Source organism: Triticum urartu, chromosome 2, assembly GCF_003073215.2.
Source record: "Triticum urartu cultivar G1812 chromosome 2, Tu2.1, whole genome shotgun sequence".
NCBI lineage: Eukaryota > Viridiplantae > Streptophyta > Magnoliopsida > Poales > Poaceae > Triticum > Triticum urartu.
In genome coordinates this window covers 391,344,751-391,369,358 of record NC_053023.1, presented here as the reverse complement: position 1 = coordinate 391,369,358, position 24,608 = coordinate 391,344,751, and positions in this window count along the sequence as shown.

Sequence of the window (24,608 nt, the reverse complement as noted above, 5' to 3'; positions counted from 1 at the left end):
GAGGCTTACTAGATGTTACCTTAGCAATCATGGCCTCATGAGCTATCTTTAGCACATTATGGGATACTAGAAGATCATCATGCGAGCTTGAGAGCTTTTCATGGCTTTCTTCCAATTTCCCATAGTTGCTAGATAACAACTCAAGTTGAGCCCGTAGCTCAACGTTCTCCTTCAAAATGGATGCTTCACAAGTAATATAGTTAGTAGCACAAGCATCATCATTAACAACAATAGGAGAGGACAACTTGGCAAGCTCTTTTAAATAAGAAGCTTCAAGTTGATCATGAGACTCGATGAGTTTGATGAGCTCACCCTTGATGACCCTTGAGCCATTTTCGAGGTGCTCAAAATCCTCAAGGAGTCTAGCATGAGCAACTTCAAGCTTAGCATTTTTAGTTTCAAAAACATTGGCCACCTCAAGAGCTCTATCATGAGATTCCTTCACTCTGGATAATTCTAGAGCAAAAGTCTCCTCAAGAGATTCCTTGATGGTTTGTTCAAGATCAAGAGCTTGAGAGAGGTCTGCAATCTCATTAGCGTAATCACGCTCATGACCTTCCATTTTATCAATGGTGACCTCATGCTCCTCAAGACGAGATTCCAACTCAACAATATAATTCTTGCCCTCAATAGTAATAGACATGATTTCCATGAAGTTGGAAGGAGCAATTTCATTCTTATGAAGAGCTTTAAAAATCATTTCCCCCTTAATTTTTAAGGAGGCAACATTATCATTCTCTTCATCATTACTAGCATCAACATCATCATCAAGAGACATATTGGGGTTCAAGGTAGGAGATACCTTAGAAGCCTTGACCACAAGGCAAACCGCAATAGATGATCATGTAGGATCCGTTGAAGCACCATTTAAGACCACATCTTGTTCCATGGGGTGTTGGGTTTCCTCTACATTGTTAGCACAACAATTCGAGGAAATATATGCATTTTTATCATGGCAACAAGACATAGTAAACATATCATCATGAGATTTAGTCAAGCAATTTCTACATGATATGCAAGAACTATCAACACAAGCATGTGAAACATTTGGAGTGCTCGAAGTGTTAAAGCCCAAAGAAGGAGCATTGCAATAAGATAGTGATGAAGGATCATCCACAATAAGCATACTATCATCATTGCAATGACCAACACTACTCACCATATCATTACCTTGTGGCAAACCACATGTAGGTGAAGTAGAAGAAGTTGAGAAGACTATACGACCGGAGGTGGAGGGAGAACAATCATCCCCACAAATCTTGGACACACCATATTTATCTTGAAGCTTCGTCCACAACTCATGAACATCCCGGAACGACATGAGTTGAAATATAACTACATTGCTCAAAGCATCGAAAAGCACATTAGAAGCTTGAGCATTGAGATAAGAGTTTTTCTCATCCTCTAAAGATAATCTTTGGGGATCCTTTGGAGGAGAAAAACCCATATCTACAATTCGCTCTAAATTTGGGTCCACGACCCTAAAGAGATTAAGCATGCGAATTAGCCAAACATCAAAATTTGTACCATTGAAACTAAGAGTGTCAGAGAATCCTAATCCCTTGGTCAACATCTTTACTCTCTAGGCGGTAAATCCTAATAAGAGAGATGAGGCTCTGATACCAATTGAAAGATCATGGTTGTCGCCTAGAGGGGGGGGGTGAATAGGCATTTTAAAATAATTACGGTTTAGGCTCGAACAAATGCGGAATATACCTAGCGGTTAATTTGTCAAGCACAAAACCTAAAACAACTAGGCTCACCTATGTGCACCAACAACTTATGCTAAGAAAGATAAGCAACTATGTGATAGAAAGATATATGACAAGAAACAATATGGCTATCACAAAGTAAAGAGCATAAGTAAAGGGGCTCGGGTAAGAGATAACCGAGGCATGCGGAGACGATGATGTATCCCGAAGTTCACACCCTTGCGGATGCTAATATCCGTTTGGAGCGGTGTGGAGGCACAATGCTCCCCAAGAAGCCACTAGGGCCACCGTAATCTCCTCATGCCCTTGCACAATGCAAGATGCCATGATTCCACTAAGGGACCCTTGAGGGTGGTCACCGAACCCATACAAATGGCAACCCCTGGGGGCGGTTACCGAACCCGTACACTTTGGCAACCCTTGGGGGCGGTCACTGGAACCCGCCAAATTGCTCGGGGCGATATCCACAACCTAATTGGAGACCCTAATGCTTGCCAGGAGCTTTACACCACAATGATTGAGCTCCGAACACCACAAAGGTTGGGGTTAACTCCCCAATGACACCACGAAACTTCACCACAATGGAATATGGCTCCGAGGTGACCTCAACCGTCTAGGGCGCCCAAGCACCCAAGAGGAACAAGCTCAAGGGTACCAAGCACCCAAGAGTAATAAGCTTCTCAACTTGTAACTTCCACGTATCACCATGGAGAACTCAAACCGATGCACCAAATGCAATGGCAAGGGCACACGGAGTGCCCAAGTCCTTCTCTCCCAAATCCCACCGAAGCAACAAATTCTAGGGAGGAAAATGAGAGGAAGAATGAAGAAGAGAACACGAAGAACTCCAAGATCTAGATCCAAGGGGTTCCCCTCACATAGAGGAGAAAGTGATTGGTGGAAACATGGATCTAGATCTCCTCTCTATTTTCCCTCAAGAACTAGCAAGAATCATTGGAGGGATTGAGAGTTAGCAAGCTCAAAGAAGGTCAACAATGGGGGAAGAACATGAGCTAAAGAGATAAGGTTCATTGGGGAAGAAGACCCCCTTTTATAGGTGGGGAAGAATCTAACCGTTATGCTCACAGCCCGCACAGAGCGGTACTACTGCTAGGGCGGTAGTACCCCTTTGAAAAACAACAGCGAGGCGGACAAAGGCCAGTAGAACCGCCGGAGCGGTACAACCGCTCGACCTCACGGTACTACCGCTAGGGATAGCGGTACTACCGCAAATGGTAGCGGTACTACTGCTTGCGAGCGGTACAAAAAATACTTCCGCGCCTACTTCCGCTGAGCAAAACACGAGATTTTGGTCCGGAGCGGTACTACCGCTCAGGAGCCGCGGTAGTACAGCTCAGGAGCGGTACTACCGCTCAGGAGCCGCGGTAGTACCGCTCTGGAGTGGTAGTAAAAAATTACATCCGCTCTAGCGGCGGTAGTACCGCTGCAGCCTTTACCAAAACAGCCACAACTTTTGCAAACGGACTACGGATTCAACGAAACCAAGTTTGTTGGAAAGCTAACGACATGGGCTAACACAATCTTGATAGAAATATCAATAAGAAGCAAATGAGAAAATGACCATAATAAAATGGTGATTACCCTTCCTTGGATAAGACCGGTAAAACCTCCAACACCGAAAACATCATAGAAGATGCATGCGAACTCCGTTTTCGATGAAATCAAGGTTGTCATCAAGATGACCATAAGCTCTAAGACTCACAAATAGAACCAAACAAGAACCAAGAAAGATGATGCAAGCATGAAATGGTTTGAGCTCTCTATGAACGATACGATCAAGCTACTCACTTGAGAGCCCCCCTTGATAGTACGGCAAACGGTCCTGTAACCCGGTCTCCAAACTACCACCATGAGACCGGTAGAATAGAGAATCTATCAAGGCCAAACCTTTGCCTTGCACAAAGTCCACTTGAGCTAGATGTAGATGATCTTGACTTCCTCAAGTAGGACCACCTTTCTTGATTGCGTTGGCTCGGTGAAGACTAGTAGATTGCTCCCCCATACTCCATTATGGGTGAGCCACTTTTTGGCACATCTTCACAAGTCCATTGTCACCACAATGGACGGCAATATTCAAGCACTTGATCTCTTCGTGATGCATCACTTGAACATGCACACCGCAACCTAACCCCACAAAGAACTCTCATGAAGACTATGGGTTAGTACACAAAGTGTAATGGTCAATGCTTACCATACCATGGGATCACTTGATCCCTCTCGGTACATCTTCTATGCTTTGTGATTTTATCAACTTGATTCACTCTTGACTTAGTCTTGATCAACCTTGAACCTTTCCAACTCTCTTCATTTGGATGATGCCTTGAAGGTAAGCATGAATGATCACACAATCTTCTTCTTCAAGACATGCTTGCAATAAGCTCAACTCTCACATGACCAATCTTTAGGTAATTCCTTGAATAGCACCTTGGTCGACACAAACTCTCCTTGAAACCAACACATGTACTCCAACAAAAGCCTATGGACAAAACCTTCAAATATAACTCAAGGCAACCATTAGTCCATAGAGATTGTCATCAATTACCAAAACCAAACATGGGGGCACCGCATGTTATTTCAAGGAGCCATATGGTTGTCGCTTTATTGTATGAAATGCAATCACCATGTAATTGCTTTACTTTATCACTAAGCGGTAGCGATAGTCGTAGAAGCAATAGTTGGCGAGACGACAACTATGATTCGATGGAGATCAAGGTGTCAAGCCGGTGACGATGGCGATCATGACGGTGCTTTGGAGATGGAGATCAAAGGCACAAGATGGTGATGGCCATATCATATCACTTATATTGATTGCATTTGATGTTTATCCTTTATGCATCTTATTTTGCTTAGTTCGGCGGTAGCATTATAAGATGATCTCTCACTAAATTTCAAGGTATAAGTGTTCTCCCTGAGTATGCACCGTTGCTACAGTTCGTCGTGTCGAGACACCACGTGATGATCGGGTGTGATAAGCTCTACGTTCACATAAAATGGGTACAAGCCAATTTTGCACACGTGGAATACTCGGGTTAAACTTGAAGAGCCTAGCATATGCAGATATGGCCTCGGAACACTAAGACCAAAAGGTCGAGCGTGAATCATATAGTAGATATGATCAACATACTGATGTTCACCATTGAAAACTACTCCATCTCACGTGATGATCGGACATGGTTTAGTTGATATGGATCACGTGATCACTTAGATGATTAGAGAGATGTCTATCTAAGTGGGAGTTCTTAAAGTAATTTGATTAATTGAACTTTAATTTATCATGAACTTAGTACCTGATAGTATTTTGCATGTCTATGTTGTTGTAGATAGATGGCCCGTGCTGTTGTTCCGTTGAATTTTAATGCGTTCCTAGAGAAAGCTAAGTTGAAAGATGATGGTAGAAACTACACAGACTGGGTCCATAACTTGAGGGTTATCCTCATCGCTGCACAGAAGAGTTACATCCTGGAAGCACCCCTAGGTGACAAACCCGCTGCAGGAGCAACGCCAGATGTTGTGAACACCTGGGAGAGCAAAGCTGATGACTAGTCGATAGTTCAGTGTGCCATGCTTTACGACTTAGAACCGGGACTTCAACGACGTTTTGAACGTCATGGAGCATATGAGATGTTCCAGGAGTTGAAGTTAATATTTCAAGCAAATGGCCGAATTGAGAGATATGAAGTCTCCAAGAAGTTCTACAGCTGCAAGATGGAGGAGAATAGTTCTATCAATGAACATATACTCAGAATGTCTGGGTACCACAACCACTTGACTCAGCTGGGAGTTAATCTTCCTGATGATAGTGTCATTGAGAGAGTTCTTCAATCACTGCCACCAAGCTACAAGAGCTTCATGATGAACTATAATATGTAAGGGATGGATAAGACGGTTCCTAAGCTCTTTGCTATGCTAAAGGCTGCGGAGGTAGAAATCAAGAAGGAGCATCAAGTGTTGATGGTCAACAAGACCACCAGTTTCAAGAAAAAGGGTAAAGGGAAGAAGGGGAACTTCAAGAAGAACAACAAGCCAGTTGCTGCTCAAGTGAAGAAACCCCAGTCTGGACCTAAGCCTGAGACTGCGTGCTTCTACTACAAAGGAACTGGTCACTCGAAGCGGAACTGCCACAAGTATTTGGCGGAGAAGAAGGATGGCAAAGTGAAAGGTATATTTGGTATACATGTTATTGATGTGTACCTTACTAATGCTCGCAGTAGTGCCTGGGTATTTGATACTGGTTCAGTTGCTAACATTTGCAACTCAAAACAGGGGCTATGGACTAAGCGAAGATTGGCTAAGGACGAGGTGACGATGCGCGTGGGAAATGGTTCCGAAGTCGATGTGATCGCCGTCGGCACGCTACCTATACATCTACATTCGGGATTAGTTTTAGACCTAAATAATTATTATTTGGTGCCAGCGTTGAGCATGAACATTATACCTGGATCTTGTTTGATGCGAGACGGTTATTCATTTAAATCAGAGAATAATGGTTGTTCTATTTATATGAGTAATATCTTTTATGGTCATGCACCCTTGATGAGTGGTCTATTTTTACTAAATCTTGATAGTAGTGATACACATGTTCATAGTATTGAAGCCAAAAGATGCAGTGTTGATAATGATAGTGCAACTTATTTGTGGCACTGCCGTTTAGGTCATATTGGTGTAAAGCGCATGAAGAAACTCCATTTTGATGGACTTTTGGAATCACTTGATTATGAATCACTTGGTACTTGCGAACCATGCCTCATGGGCAAGATGACTAAAACTTCGTTCTCTGGAACAATGGAGCGAGCAATAGAGTTATTGGAAATCATACATACTGATGTATGTGGTCCAATGAACATTGAAGCTCGCGGTGGATATCATTATTTTCTCACCTTCACAGATGATTTAAGCAGATATGGGTATATCTACTGAAACATAAGTCTAAAACATTTGAAAACTTCAAAGAATTTCAGAGTGAAGTGGAAAATCATCGTAACAAGAAAATCAAGTTTCTACGATTTGATCGTGGAGGTGAATATTTGAGTTATGAGTTTGGACTTCATTTGAAACAATGCGGAATAGTTTCACAACTCACGCCACCTGGAACACCACAACGTAATGGTGTGTCCGAACGTCGTAACCGCACTTTATTAGATATGGTGCGATCTATGATGTCTCTCACTGACTTACCGCTATCGTTTTGGGGTTATGCTTTAGAGACGGCTGCATTCACGCTAAATAGGGCACCATCTAAATCCGTCGAGACGACACCTTATGAACTGTAGTTTGGCAAGAAACCCAAGTTGTCGTTTCCTAAAGTTTGGGGCTGCGATGCTTATGTGAAAAAGCTTCAACCTGATAAGCTCAAACCCAAATTGGAGAAATTTGTCTTCATAGGATACCCAAAGGAGACTGTTGGTTACACCTTCTATCACAGATCCGAAGGCAAGATATTCGTTGCTAAAAGTGGATCCTTTCTAGAGAAGGAGTTTCTCTCAAAAGAAGTGAGCGGGAGGAAAGTAGAACTTGATGAGGTAATTGTACCTTCTCCCTTATTGGAAAGTAGTTCATCACTGAAATCAGTTCCAGTGATTCCTACACCAGTAAGTGAGGAAGCTAATGATGATGATCATGAAACTTCTGATCAAGTTACTACTGAACCTCGTAGGTCAACCAGAGTAAGATCTGTTGGAAATATGCCCTAGAGGCAATAATAAATTAGTTATTATTATATTATATTTCATTGTTCATGATAATCGTTTATTATCCATGCTAGAATTGTATTGGTAGGAAACTCAGATACATGTGTGGATACATAGACAACACCATGTCCCTAGTAAGCCTCTAGTTGACTAGCTCGTTGATCAATAGATGGTTACGGTTTCCTGACCATGGACATTGGATGTCGTTGATAACGGGATCACATCATTAGGAGAATGATGTGATGGACAAGACCCAATCCTAAGCCTAGCACAAGATCGTGTAGTTCGTATGCTAAAGCTTTTCTAATGTCAAGTATCATTTCCTTAGACCATGAGATTGTGCAACTCCCGGATACCATAGGAGTGCTTTGGGTGTGCCAAACGTCACAACGTAACTGGGTGGCTATAAAGGTGCACTATGGGTATCTCCGAAAGTGTCTGTTGGGTTGGCATGAATCGAGACTGGGATTTGTCACTCCGTGTAACGGAGAGGTATCTCTGGGCCCACTCGATAGGACATCATCATAATGTGCACAATGTGACCAAGGAGTTGATCACGGGATGATGTGTTATGGAACAAGTAAAGAGACTTTCCGGTAATGAGATTGAACAAGCTATCGGGATACCGACGATCGAATCTCGGGCAAGTACTATACCGCTAGACAAAGGGAATTGTATACGGGATTGATTGAATCCTTGACATCGTGGTTCATCCAATGAGATCATCATGGGGCATGTGGGAGCCAACATGGGTATCCAGATCCCGCTGTTGGTTATTGATCGGAGAGTTGTCTCGGCCATGTCTGCATGACTCCCGAACCCGTAGGGTCTACACACTTAAGGTTCGATGACGCTAGGGTTATAGGGAAAGTATGTACGCGGTTACTGTATGTTGTTCGGAGACCCGGATGAGATCCCGGACGTCACGAGGAGTTCCGGAATGGTCCGGAGGTAAAGATTGATATATAGGAAGTATGGTTTTGGCCACCGGAAGTGTTCCGGGCATCACCGGTAGTGTACCGGGACCACCGGAGGGGTCCGGCGGGTCCACCGGGAGGGGCCACGGGCCCCGGAGGCATACATGGGCCAAGTGTGAGAAGGGACCAGCCCCTAGGTGGGCTGGGGCGCCTCCCCACCAAGGCCCATGCGCCTAGAGAGAAGAGGGGGCAAACCCTAAGGGCAGATGGGCCCTAAGGCCCATGCCTGGTGCGCCTCCCTCTCCCCCCACTTGGCCGCCACCCCAGATGGGGATTGGGGCTGCTGCCACCCTTAGGGTGGAAACCCTAGGTGGGGGCGCAGCCCTCCCTCTCCCCTATATATAGTGGAGGCAAAGGGGCAGCCCAACACACGAAGTTCTTCCCCTGTTGGTGCAGCCCTACCCCTCTCCCTCCTCGTCTCTCGTAGTGCTTGGCGAAGCCCTGCTGGAGTCCCGCGCTCCTCCACCATCACCACGCCGTCATGCTGCTGCTGGACGGAGTCTTCCCCAACCTCTCCTTCTCCCCTTGCTGGATCAAGGCGTAGGAGACGTCACCGGGCTGCACGTGTGTTGAACGCGGAGGCGCCGTTGTTCGGCGCTTAGATCAGAATCAACCGCGATCTGAATCGCTACGAGTACGACTCCTTCATCCGCGTTCTTGTAACGCTTCCGCTTAGCGATCTACAAGGTTATGTAGATGCACTCCCCTTCCCCTCGTTGCTATATTACTCCATAGATTGATCTTGGTGATGCATAGAAAATCTTAAATTTCTGCTACGATCCCCAACAAGATCCGCACCAGAGTGGTACGGTAATCCTGTTCTGGAAATCAAGTTACTTGACCATGACGAACCTACGAACTATGAGGAAGCGATGATGAGCCCAGATTCCGCAAAATGGCTTGAGGCCATGAAATCTGAGATGGGATCCATGTATGAGAACAAAGTATGGACTTTGGTTGACTTGCCTGATGATCGGCAGGCCATAGAGAATAAATGGATCTCCAAGAAGAAGACTGATGTTGACGGTATTATTACTGTCTACAAATCTCGACTTGTTGCAAAAGGTTTTTGACAAGTTCAAGGAGTTGACTACGATGAGGCCTTCTCACCCGTAGCGATGCTTAAGTCTGTCCGAATCATGCTAGCAATTGCCGCATTTTATGATTATGTAATTTGGCAAATGGATGTAAAAACTGCATTCCTTAATGGATATCTTAAAGAAGAGTTGTATATGATGCAACCAGAAGGTTTTGTCGATCCAAAAGGCGCTAACAAAGTATGCAAGCTCCAGTGATCCATTTATGGACTGGTGCAAGCCTCTCGGAGTTGGAATATACGCTTTGACAGTGTGATCAAAGCATATGGTTTTATACAGACTTTTGGAGAAGCCTGTATTTACAAGGAAGTGAGTGGGAGCTCCGTAGCATTTCTAATATTATATGTAGATGACATATTGTTGATCAGAAATGATACTGAATTTCTGAATAGCATAAAAGGATACTTGAATAAGAATTTTTAAGTGAAAGACCTCGGTGAAGCTGCTTATATATTGGGCATCAAGATCTATAGAGATAGATCAAGATGCTTAATTGGACTTTCATAAAGTTTTGAAGAAGTTCAAAATGGATCAGGCAAAGAAAGGGTTCTTGCCTGTATTACAAGGTGTGAAGTTGAGTCATACTCAATGCCCGACCACTGCAGAAGATACAGAGAAAATGAAAGGTGTTCCCTATGCTTCAGACATAGGCTCTAACATGTATGCAATGCTGTGTACCAGACCTGATGTGTGCCTTGCTATTAGTTTAGCAGGAAGGTACCAAAGTAATCCAGGAGTGGATCATTGGACAACGGTCAAGAATATCCTAAAATACCTAAAAAGGACTAAGGATATGTTTCTCGTATATGGAGGTGACAAAGAGCTTGTCGTAAACGGTTACATTGATGCAAGCTTTGACACTGATCTGGATGACTCTAAGTCACAAACCGGATACATGTTTTTATTAAATGGTGGAGCTGTCAGTTGGTGCAGTTCCAAGCAGAGCGTCTTGGTGGGATCTACGTGTGAAGCGGAATACATAGCTGCTCCGGAAGCAGCAAATGAAGGAGTCTGGATGAAGGAGTTCATATCCGATCTAGGTGTCATACCTAGTGCATCGGGTCCAATGAAAATCTTTTGTGACAATACTGGTGCAATTGCCTTGGCAAAGGAATCCAGATTTCACAAGAGAACCAAGCACATCAAGAGACGCTTCAATTCCATCTGTGATCAAGTCAAGGAGGGAGACATAGAGATTTGCAAGATACATACGGATCTGAATGTTGCAGACCCGTTGACTAAGCCTCTCTCACGAGCAAAACATGATCAGCACCAAGACTCCATGGGTGTTAGAATCATTACAATGTAATCTAGATTATTGACTCTAGTGCAAGTGGGAGACTGAAGGAAATATGACCTAGAGGCAATAATAAATTTGTTATTTATATTTCCTTATATCATGATAAATGTTTATTATTCATGCAAGAATTGTATTAACCGGAAACTTAGTACATGTGTGAATACATAGACAAAAAGAGTGTCACTAGTTTGCCTCTAATTGACTAGCTCGTTGAATCAATGATGGTTATGTTTTCTAACCATAGGCATGAGTTGTCATTTGGTTAATGGGATCACATCATTAGAGAATGATGTGATTGACTTGACCCATCCGTTAGCTTAGCACGATGATCATTTAGTTTGTTGCTATTGCTTTCTCCATAACTTATACATGTTCCTATGACTATGAGATCATGCAACTCCCAAATACCGGAGGAACACTTTGCTACCAAATGTCACAACGTAACTGGGTGATTATAAAGGTGCTCTACAGGTGTCTCCGATGGTGTTTGTTGAGTTGGCATAGATCGAGATTAGGATTTGTCACTCCGATTGCCGAAGAGGTATCTCGGGGCCCTCTCGGTAATGCACATCACTATAAAGAGACTTGCCGGTAACGAGATTGAACAAGGTATTGAGATACCGACGATCGAATCTCGGGCAAGTAACATACCGATGACAAAGGGAACGATGTATGTTGTTGTGTGGTTTGACTGATAAAGGTCTTCGTAGAATATGTAGGAGCCAATATGAGCATCCAGGTTCCGCTATTGGTTATTGACCGGAGACATGTCTCGATCATGTCTACATAGTTCTCGAACCCGTAGGGTCCGCACGCTTAACGTTCGATGACGATCGGTATTATGAGTTTATGTGTTTTGATGTACCACAGATAGTTTGGAGTCCCGGATGTGATCACGGACATGACAAGGAGTCTCGAAATGATGGAGACATAAAGATTGATATATTGGACGACTATATTCGGACACCGGATGATTTTCGGGGGTCACCGGATATTTATCGGAGTGCCGGGGGGTTATCGGAACCCCCGGGGAACTAATGGGCCAACATGGGCCTTGTGGGAGAGAGAGGAGAGGGCCTAGGGATGGCCTCCCCCCTTGGCAGTCCGAATTGGACAAGGAGGGGGGGGGGCGGCGCCCCCTCTTTCCTCCCTCTCCCCCTCTCCTTCCTTTCCCCTTCCCCCTTCCTAGTTGGACTAGGAAAGGGGGAGTCCTACTCCTACTAGGAGGAGGACTCCCCGTCTCCTTGGCGCGCCCCTAGGCCGGCCGGCCTCCCCTTTGCTCCTTTATATACAGGGGCAGGGGCACCATAGAACACACAAGTTGATTGTTTCCAGCCGTGTGCGGTGCCCCCCTCCACCATAATCCACCTCTGTCATATCATAACAATGCTTAGGCGAAGCCCTGTTCCGGTAGCATCATCATCACCATCATCACACCATCGTGCTGATGAAGCTCTCCCTTGAAGCTCTACTGGATCGTGAGTTCGTGGGACGTCACCGAGCCGAAAGTGTGCAGATCGCGGAGGTGCCGTACCTTCGGTGCAAGGATCGGTCGATCGTGGAGATGTACGATTACATCAACCACGTTGTCATAACACTTCCGCTTACGGTCTATGAGGGTATGTGGACAACACTCTTCCCTCTCGTTGCTATGCATCACCATGATCTTGCGTGTGCGTAGGATTTTTTTTGAAATAATGTGTTCCCCAACAGGGGTGGGGGGAAGCAATACTGTGCGCTTTTCAAGAGAGGTGCCACATCGAAGTTGCATTTGGTATTTGAAAATAAAACCACCCTTTTGATACATAATTTTGCTCCACATGCAAGTGTGTTCGTGTTCTAACCCTCTCCCGCATCATTTTTTACCAAATTTATGAACATTAGACAAGTCGGATGATGCAACAAACACGGTTCACTCAAACTAACCGTGTGCCACGCCGGTGCACGTGTCACGCACACATCCGCATAGTACATTGGGCTCCACGAGGCTCCCCCTCTCAAAAATATCTGCCTGCCTCAAGGGTTTTTCTGTTTCATAACACACGGTTGTTATCTCCGGACCGTGTGTGATGTTTATTGTTTCGAATCCCGCCTGCATCCCTAGAAAATATCTGCCCGCCTCGAGGGTTTTTCTGTTTCATAACACACGGTTGTTATCTCCGGACCGTGTGCGATGCACTATCATCAAAATTTTCAATAGCCCAGCATTTCACTCCCACCTTTGACTCCTCCGTAATAAAATTTTCAGTACTCGCGTCATTTCCTCAAACACCCCGCCCCCTCCACACACACACACCAAAACCTCCTCAGGCATGCGTGCGCGCGCGCACACAGACACACCTCCTCCCTCGCTCGAAACCCTAGCAAAGCCCCCCCCCCCACCGCCGTTGCGAGGCCTCCATTGTCAACATGTGCCGGTTTGCCCGTGCAGCTTACCCACCGATCTCCATACCCAGGCCGCCCTAAGTTTCTTGGATGGCGCCTGCCAAACGCCCCCTTTCCCACAGATCCCCATCCCCCACTCCAGAGCGTCGCAACCTAAGCCCGGCTATGCTTCCCGTGGAGCTCGAGGAGCGACTGGCCCAAAAGAGGTGTATAGTCGTCTCTTCGCCCGACGTCGCCGAGGAAGCTGACGACCATTACTGGTGGCAGGCACTCAAGCAGCGGGCTAGAGTATGCAGGCATGTCTCGTTCGCCGGCTACGACATCGAGGTCATCGACAGCGACGCCCTGGGGTGGGTTGTGTCACAGGTTAAGTGGCCCACCCCCAACCCCTCGGGTTCAACTGCCGTCGATCTCATCCATGGCCCCGCCGCTGATCTCCTTTGGCTCGCTGTCGACAATTTGCCATTCTACATCGCCATCGAGCCCCTTTTGTCATTTCTGAAGGACACGTTCTGCGATGCTGGCTTGGGATCCACAGCTTCCAAGTCAGACCTCATCGACGGTGACCACGAGGAGGGCACCCTCTCTGGCTCTTCCAAGGGGAAAGAGCCCATCTGCTCTTCCAAGGGGAAAGCGCCCGCCTACGACATCAGGGAGGGCACCCTACAGCCGTGCTCTTCCAAGGGGAAGGAGCCCATCTGCGACAACATGGAGCACATCCAGGGTCCGTGCTCTTCCCACGGGAACGAGCCCATCTGTGACAAGTGAGGAAACCCATGATTTGTTTTGCCGTGCCTCTTCACAGGGGGAACCCATGATTTGTTTTGTCGAGTCCCTTTTGTAGTGTAGTGAGAATATGTCCAGTTTTAATTGCTATATCTGGTTTTTTGCAGTATGCCTTGTTTATTTCAGTTGTTCACAATGTGATGCTCTATATGTGCAATTATTTGCTCTGTAGTACATTTCATCAATCCAGTTTTAAACATACTGATAGGAATGCATATATTTGCTTGCTGTTAAGCCTGTTATAGCTTGCATATGCCTCTTTTAAAGTTTTTTGATTGTTCGGTTGTTTGTAGTTAGCATATGTTCAGTTTCAAATGCTATCTTTGGTTGTTCGTAGTATGCCTTGTTTATTCCAGTTATTCACAACGTGATGTTCTATATGTGCAAGTATGAACTGTGTAGTTCAATTTCATCAGTACCAGTTTCAACAATACCACTATGAATGACTACATTTGGTTGCTGCATCTTGTAGTTAACATGGCTTTCCATTTTTATTTAAACATAACCAGTGTACTTAGACCGGCACAATACCAGTTTGAATGACCATGTTTGCTTGTTGTTAAATGTTTGGCCTGTTGCAGTTAGCACACCTTTCCACTTGTTTTGCTTTATTAGTGTGCTTAAACCTGCACACTGAAGCTATCTTTTGGAGATTATTTTGTCTTCCATGTGTAATTTTGGTTGATGTTTAGCCTATTGTGCTTAACATGCTTCTTGATGTACCTACACAGGACAATTTTGGGAACGACTGCTGTTTTCCATCGAGGTTAGTTTAGTCCCATGGATTATATGTGCTCACTGTTCAGGATATCAGTAGCTGGTACCATATAGGCCGGTGGCTGATAAGGGACTAATCGGTGAATCGGACTTTTAACTGAATATATCTGCAACCCATTTTTCCTTAGGTTAACTAGGGCTATATGTAATATATCCGAGGCTACATAGCAACATGCACTGTACTTAATGTCTAAATATGCAATCCTGGGCTACATAACAACAAGGAAGAGTGTTACATTAATGTACTAATGATGTCTAGATATACATAGAAGAGCAGTAGCAGCAACAGCAACAACACAGCCCTGTTTGGATACTCAACTTAGCTAGAGGTTAGAGTTAGTTTCTAGCTCATTACTAACCCTGAATTAACTCCATCCAAAGAGTTGTTTGGATGGTAGGGTTAGATTGACAATAAATGCACTAGGAGAACTAGCTCCAATTAGCACCTCTTGGTTTGGATACTAGTTTTTTTGGGTCATTGGGTGGGTTATAGATGCAACTAGCTAAGACTAGCCCTCTTGTTTAGATATATTTTAGGGCTATTTGAGCCCGAACTAGCTCAAACTAACTATAACCCATTGATACAGCAACAGATAATTTGTAAGAATGAACTAAACTCCTTCCAGCCCATAATATAAGATGTTAATTCATCTCATATGTGAGTATATTGGATGTTATAAGATACTCCCTCCGTTCCTAATTATTTGCCTTTTTAGAGATTTCAAATGGACTACCACATACAGACATATATAGACATATTATAAAAGAGTGTTGTACTACATCATTGTGCAATTGCTGTTTAGCTTCTAATATTAACTTGGTGCTTTTAGGTACATATGTCATTGGTAAAGGTCCGCGTTTTGACCCTTTCTGCGTATGGGGCAATGAGATATCGATGAACCAACATCAAGTGAGGAAGCTGATAAAGATTGTTCGTAAAATGGGTCCAAAGATGGCAATTAAACTATTTGTTTACACTTTATCCAAGACAACAACGAACTGCAGGATGGTAAGTAAGAACTCTGCAGCCTTCTTTTTACTACCCATAATGAGTTGTGTTAGATGACGATGTCTGAATATTTTCCTTTGCAATGGTTGCCAAAGCAGTTTACTCAAGATTACCTCTCAAACTACATGATTGGTGGGCATGCAAAGGTTAAAGTATTTCTACCAGAACATGATGATTATCTAGATGTTTTCATGAAAACCGTGAAGGATGGGCGGTCGGCCATCACAAGGGATTGGATTAGAGTCGTGTGTGCCTTCTGCATGGAGGAGGGCACAATATGGGCATTCCACTTCAGCTTGTTCAGCAACCAGAATATATTTCGCCTCTTTCTTTACCGTCTTTAATAGTACAAGTATACAAATGTGGTTCATCATTCTTTATTTGGTTCTTATGTAATTCTTGAACATCTGTACCTATGAATCGAATGATGCATTGGTTGTTTGAACCTGATGGATATGAATTAAGCTGTAGCATACATTCAAATTCAAATCCAAATCTGGTACAATTTCGAAAAGAAGCAATTAAATTACGGTGAAATTATGTTCTCTAGGTTGTCACGGCACACACGATTGGTAAAACACAAACGTTTGCGATATGCACCATAATCGGAGACGGTTCAGATAGAGGAAACGTGTGCAAGCATGCACACAGTTGCCGTTTGCAAAGCGTGTGCGATGTCGGACAATATCACAAACGGTGCGGGCAAACTAAACGTTTGTGTTAGTTGCCTTATCGTACACAATTCGCAACCATGAACTGTTTCTGATGAAGTATGCATCGTAAACGTTGCACCACAGAATAGCGTGTGCGATAGTTGTTGTGTACGACGATGTTACGATGGTCCGACGTTTCGTAATCCTGTCCGACAGTCGTACGATGATTAGCTAATCTTCTTAAAGATGAACCGTGTGTGATGGGCCGCGCATCATACACGTTCTATAATAGTGAACCGTTTGTGATGGGCCGCGCATCGTAAACGTAGCACCACAGAATACCGACTGCGATGGCAATGCGAGTAGAAACGAGTAGGAGTACTATAGGGGCCCTATCCCCGACGGTTTCTGGGTCGTGTGGGAAGGACCCCCTATGACCCACACTCAATTGGCGACGGTTCCAAATGCCGTCGCGGGAAGGGGTTTTAAACCATTTGTTTAGGACCGACGCGCACCAGTGTATCTCTCTTTATAGACTCCCCTCATGTCAAGTTTGGTCTACCCCGACCTCTCTTGACATTATCTGCACACTTTAGCTGTCCGCTATGCACTGGAAGTTCTGGAGGCCTCCGCTGAATATGCCCAAACCATCTCAAACTTTGTTAGAAAAGCTTTCCTTCAATCGGTGCTACCCCAACTGTATATCGTATATCATCATTCCGGACTCAGTACTTCCTCATGTGGTCGCACATCCATCTCAACATGCGCATCTCCGCCACACCTAACTGTTGAATGTGGCACCTTTTAGTTGGCTAAGACTTAGCGCCATACAACATCGTGGGTCAAACCGCCATCCTATAGAGCTTGCCTTTTAGCTTTTGTGGCACTCTCTTTTCATAGAGAATGCGAGAAGCTTGGCGCCACTTCATTCATCCGACTTTGATTTGAGGGTTCACATCTTCATCAATACCCGCATCCTTCTACAACATTGACCCCAAATATTGAAAGGTGTCCTTCTGAGGCACCACCTACCCATCAAGGCTAAGCTCCTCCTTCTCATGCCTAGTAGTACTGAAACCGCATCTCATTACTCAGTTTTAGTTCTACTAAGTCTAAAACCTTTCGATTCCAAGGTTTGTCTCCATAACTCTAACTTCCTATTAACCCCTATCTGACTATCATCGACTACCACCAGATCATCCGCGAAGAGCATACACCATGGGTGATGGTGTCCTGGGCTAGGGGGTCCTAGCCCAGCCGGGCTATTGTACGGGCCGAACTACCAACCCATTAAGAAGCGAGACTCTAGAGACCCTCGAAGTGTGGTGGCCAAAGACTTGGCGTGTACTTCAAGTATGTTTAGATTCGGCATGTGAATCCTCAGGTGGCCACTGACCATGTGTAACCCTAGATACCCCCGGTGCCTATATAAACCAGGAGGTTTAGTTCGTAGAGGCATTCATCCATCCATACACCCATTCATCATACCCCAAGGGATCAGACCACAACTTGTGATCTCGAGGTAGATCAACTCTGTACTTATATACCAATGTAATATAAAAAGACCAGGATGTAGAGTTTTAACTCCATAGAGAGTGCCTGAACCTGGGTAAATCCCTTGTGTGTTCTTGTCGTGTTACCCATCGATCTGATCTAACAGCTCGGGCCCCCCTACCCGAGATCCGCCGGTTTTGACACTGACATTGGTGCTTTCATTGAGGGCTCACTATTGGATCACCCGGGGTCGATGGCTCATCTGCAGATCAATAGCAACATTGGCTGTGGTGACATCTTCATCCCCGGCCAGCTTTTTGCTTTTGGCAGCATTGTTTTGCATGCCTATCCAACCGGCCATTGAGGATGTGTGGAGAATTTTGCTCCTAACCAAGTCATGACGTTCGGAAGCCTAGAGTACACCATGGATGCTCGAGGGGATCTGGTCCTCTCAGGGTGGACCTCGTACCAATGCGAACCCACTGCCACCCAGGCTTCGAAGTCGGGTTGCGGCACGGACCTCGGATCTGCCATCCCTCCGGAGCCGACCATAGAGATAGATCTGGTGGTTAGCACGTCTGATTTAAACATAGAGCCCTCGGATGCCTTGGTGCTGAGCTTGACGTCAGCCTCAACAACGCCAATTGCTACACTAGCAATCGATGCAATATCTGTCCCCGCCACCAATGGATCAACCCCGGGTGAGCAATAGATCGGCGCCACGTCAATCTGCCTGAGTAAATTATTCCAGATCAGCCCGGCCTATGCCCAGGCCCTAAACACTGAGGAGATATCACAAATCAATGATGTACTGGATCGAATCCAAAACATGGTGATCTCATCCGCCATGTACGATCAGATTGGATGTAGAGCCGACGATCGAGAAATTTTCACCCCACCTACCACCCACCTAGTCGCCACGGTCGAGGACTTGATCGATACGCTTGTCTACGGCTCCGACGAGGCCACCGACATGGATGAAGACGTTGGTGATGACCCTAGAGTAGAATCATCCGTGGCCATGCCCCACATAGGGAAGTGGGCCGCAACATCCACCTACGATGTCTACATGGTCAATACTCCCAAAGACAAGTCTAAGGAGAAGCCAAATAGAAACCCTAAGCATCACCGCTCTAAGTAGAGATGTAAGGGCCACAACGGGAGCAGGAGTACGACCAGCACCTCGAGCATTGCTACTTCTTGATCTTCCGTTGGTTTTTCCCTTGAAGAGGAAAGGGTGATGCAACAAAGTAGAGTAAGTATTTCCCTCAGTTTTGAGAATCAACGTATCAATCCAGTAGGAGACAGCACACAAATCACCGAATACCTACACAAGCAATCAAACAACTTGCACCCAACGCGATAAAGGGGTTGTCAATCCCGTCATGGTTACATGAAAAAGTGAGATCTAATAGAGATAAATAAACGGTAAAGTAAATATTTTTGGTATTTTTGGTTTATAGATCAGAAAGTAAAAGATTGCAAAAGAAGTAAACCGGAAACTAAATTGTAGATCGGAAACTTATATGATGGAAAATAGACCCGGGGGCATAGGTTTCACTAGAGGCTTCTCTGAAGATAGAAAATATTACGGTGGGTGAACAAATTACTGCCGAGCAATTGATAGAAAAGCGCAAAGTTATGACGATATCTAAGGCAATGATCATGAATATAAGCATCACGTCCGTGTCAAGTAGACCGAAACGATTCGGAATCTACTACTATTACTCCACACATCGACCGCTATCCAGCATGCATCTAGAGTATTAAGTTCATAAAGAACGGAGTAACACATTAAGCAAGATGACATGATGTAGAGGAATTAACTCAAGCAATATGATGATAACCCCATCTTTTTATCCTCGATGGCAACAATACAATACGTGCCTTGCTGCCCTTACTGTCACTGGGAAAAGACATCGCAAGATTGAACCCAAAGCTAAGCACTTCTCCCATTGCAATAAAATCCAATCTAGTTGGTCAAACCAAATCAATAGTTCGAAGAGACTTGCAAAGATATCAAATCATGCATATAAGAATTCATAGAAGATTCAAATAATATTCATAGATAAGTTGATCATAAATCCACAATTCATCGGATCTCAACAAACACATCGCAAAAAATTATTACATCGAATAGATCTCCAAGAACATCGAGGAGAACATGGTATTGAGAATCTAAGAGAGAGAAGAAGCCATCTAGCTACTAGCTATGGACCCGTAGGTCTGTGGTAAACTACTCATGCTTCATCGGAAGGGCAATGCTGATGATGTAGAAGCCCTCAGTGATCGAATCCCCCTCCGGAAGGACTCCGGAAAAGCCCCCTAGATGGATCTCATGGGTACAGAAGTTTGCGGCGGTGGAAAAGTGTTTTCGTGGCTCTCCCTGTTGGTTTTGGGGTATATGAGAATATATAGGCGAAAAAACTAGGTCGATGTAGTCACGAGGGGCCCACAAGGGTGGGGGGCACGCCCTACCCCCTGGGCGCACCCTCCGTCCTTGTGGCTGCCTTGTGGCTTCTCTGACTTGCACTCCAAGTCCTCCGGATGTCTTCTGGTCCAAGAAAAATCATCGCAAAAGTTTTATTCCGTTTGGACGCCATTTGGTATTCCTTTTTTGCGAAACTCTAAAACAAGAAAAAAAACAGAAACTGGCACTGGGCTCTAGGTTAATTTGTTAGTCCCAAAAATAATATAAAATAGCATATTAATGCATATAGAACATCCAAAACAGATAATATAATAGCATGGAACAATTAGAAATTATAGATACTTTGGAGACGTGTCAAGCATCCCCAAGCTTAATTCCTGCTCGTCCTCGACTAGGTAAATGATAAAAACATAATTTATGATGTGGAATGCTACCTAACTTATTTATCCATGTAATTTCTTTTATTGTGGCATGAACGTTCAGATCCGTATGATTCAAAATAAAAGTTTAATATTGACATAAAAACAATAATAGTTCAAGCATAATAACAAGGCAATTGTGTCTTCTCAAAAAAACATGGCCAAAGCAAGCTTATCCCTACAAAATAATATAGTCTGGCTATACTCCATCTTCATTACACAAAATATTAAAATCATGCACAACCCCGATGACAAGCCAAGCAATTGTTTCGTACTTTTGATGTTCTGAAACTTTTTCAAGTTTCACGCAATACATAAGCGTGAGCAATGGACATAGCACTATAGGTGGAATAGACGGTGGTTGTGGAGAAGACAAAAAGAAGGAGATATATAGTCTCACATCAACTAGGCATATCAACGTGCTATGGAGATGCCCATCAATACATATCAATGTGAGTGAGTAGGGATTGCCATGCAATGGAAGCACTAGAGCAATAAGTTTATGAAAGCTCAAAAAGAAACTAAGTGGGTGTGCATCCAACTTGCTTGCTCATGAAGACCTGGGGCAATTTGAGGAACCCATCATTGGAATATACAAGCCAAGTTCTATAATGAAAAATTCCCACTAGTTTATGAAAGTGACAATATAGGAGACTCTCTATCATAAAGATCATGGTGCTACTTTGAAGCACAAGTGTGGTAAACGGACAGTAGCATTTCCCCTTCTCTCTTTTCTCTCATTTTTAGGCCTTATCTCATTTTTTGGCCTCTTTTTTTCGTCCGGAGTCTCATCCCGACTTTTGGGGATATCATAGTCTCCATCATCCTTTCCTCAGATGGGACATAATAATGAAGATCATCACACTTTTATTTACTTACAACTCAAGAATTACAACTCGATACTTAGAACAAAATATGACTCTATGTGAATGCCTCCGGCGGTGTACCGGGATGTGCAATGAATCAAGAGCGACATGTATGAAAGAATTATGAACAATGGCTTTTCCACAAATACGATGTCAACTACATGATCATGCAAAGCAATATGACAATGATGGAGCGTGTCATAATAAACCGAACGCTGGAAAGTTGCATGGAAATATATCTCGGAATGGCCATGGAAATGCCATAATAGGAAGGTATGGTGGCTGTTTTGAGGAAGGTATATGGTGGGTTTATGGTACCGGTGAAAGTTGCGCGGCACTAGAGAGGCTAGCAATGGTGGAAGGGTGAGAGTGCGTATAATCGATGGACTCAACATTAGTCATAAAGAACTCATATACTTATTGCAATAATTTATTAGTTATAAAAACGAAGTACTACACGCATGCTCCTAGGGGAATAGATTGGTAGGAAAAGACCATCGCTCGTTCCCGACCGCCACTCATAAGGAAGATAATAATAAAAAATCATGCTCCGACTTCATCACATAACGGTTCACCATACATGCATGCTATGGGAATCACAAACTTTAACACAAGTATTTCTAAAATTCACAATTACTTACTGGCATGACTTTAATATCACCATCTTCATATCTCAAAACGATCATAAGGGATCAAACTTCTCATAGTATTCAATGCACTTTATATGAAAGTTTTTATTATATCCCTCTTGGATGCCTATCATATTAGGACTAAATTTATAACCAAAGCAAATTACCATGTTGTTTAGAGACTCTCAAATAATATAAGTGAAGCACGAGTGTTCATCAATTTCTATGAAATAATACCACCGCCGTGCTCTAAAAAGATATGAGTGAAGCACTAGAGCAATATTGCCTAGCTCAAAAGATGCAAGTGAAGCACATAGAGTATTCTAATAAATCACTATTCATGCATGTCTCTCTCAAAAGGTGTGTGCAGCAAGGATGATTATGGAAAACTAAAAAGCAAACACTCAAATCATACAAGACGCTCCAAGCAAAACACATATCATGTGGTGAATAAAAATATAGCCTCAAGTAAAGTTATCGATAGACGAAGACGAAAGAGGGGATGCCTTCCGGGGCATCCCCAAGCTTAGGCTCTTGGTTGTCCTTGAATTTTACCTTGGGGTGCCTTGGGCATCCCCAAGCTTAGTCTCTTGCCACTACTTATTCCATAGTCCATCAAATCCTTACCCAAAATTTGAAAACTTCACAACACAAAACTCAACAGAAAATCTCATAAGCCCCATTAGTATAAGAAAATAAATCACCACTTTTGGTACTATTGTGAACTCAATATTTATTTATATTGGTGTAATATCTACTATATTCCAACTTTTACATGGTTCATACCCCCCCGATACTAGCTATAGATTCATCAAAATAAGCAAACAACACATCGAAAAAAGAATCTGTCAAAAACAGAATAGTTTGTTGCAAGATGGATATTTCGAATACTTCTGTAACTCCAAAAATTCTGAAACATTAGGACAACCTAAGAAATTTGTTTATTAATATTATGCAAAATAATCAGTATTTTATCACGCTTCTGTTAAAAATGAGACTTGTTTTCCTGAGCGTAAAAGTTCTTGTTTTTCAGCAAGATCAAATCAACTATCACCGTAAGCCATCCTAAAGGTCTTACTTGGCACAAACACTAAACACAAAACCACATCTAACTAGAGGCTAGATAAATTATTTAATGCAAAACGAAACCTAGAAAGCAAAAAACAAAAATAAAATTGAGTTGCCTCCCAACAAGCGCTATTGTTTAACGCCCTTAGCTAGGCATTGATAATTTCAATGAAGCTCACATGAAAGATAGAAATTGAAACACGAAGAGAGCATCATAAAGCATGTTAAAAACAAGTTTAAGTCTAACATACTTCCTATGCATAGGTATTTTATAAGAAAACAAATTGTCATAGCAAGCAAAAACTAGCATATGCAAGGAAGGAGAAAGAAACAATAGCGATCTCAACATAACGAGAGGTAATTTACTAACATGAAAATTTCTACAACCATATTTTCCTCTCTAATAATAATTACATGTGGGATCATATTCAAATTCAACGATATAACTATCACAAAAAAATTTCTCTACATGATCCACATGCATGCAAAGTTGACACTCTTCCAAAATAGCAAGAATATCATTAACTAAAGTCATGACCTCTCCAAACCCACTTTTATCAAAAAATTCATAAGATTGAACATCATCCAAATATGTGGGATCTAAAGTTGACACTCTTCCAAACCCACTTTCAGTATTATTGCAAACATTATTATCAATCTCATATTCATCATGGGGCTTAAATAAATTTTCAAGATTATAAGAAAAATCACCCCAATCATGATCATTGCAACAAGTAGTGGACATAGCAAAACTAGCATCCCCAAGCTTAGGGTTTTGCATATCATTAACACAATTGGAATTAATAGAATTCATAATAATATCATTGCAATCATGTTTTTCATTCAAGGAGCTATTGTGAATCGCTTCATAAATTTCTTCTTTCAACACTTCATCACAATTTTCAGATTCATGAATTTCAAGCAAAACCTCATAAAGATAATCTAGTGCACTCAACTCACTAGCAATTGGTTCATCATAATTGGATCTTTTAAAAATATTATCAAGTGGATGAGGATCCATAAACCCTTTTCTCCTGATTTTCAATAAACACAGAATTATACCAAGCAAACGAGCAAAAAACCAAGTAAGACATAAAGGCAAATGAAAAGACGAACGAAAGAAGGGCGAATAAAAAGGGTAAATCTTTTCAAAAATCATTTTAGAAGTGTGGGAGAGGATAACGAGAGGCGAATGGCGGATAATGTAATGCAAGAGATGAGTGTTTATGATGGGTACTTGGTATGTCTTGACTTGGTGTAGATATCCCCGGCAACGGCGCCAGAAATTCTTCCTGCT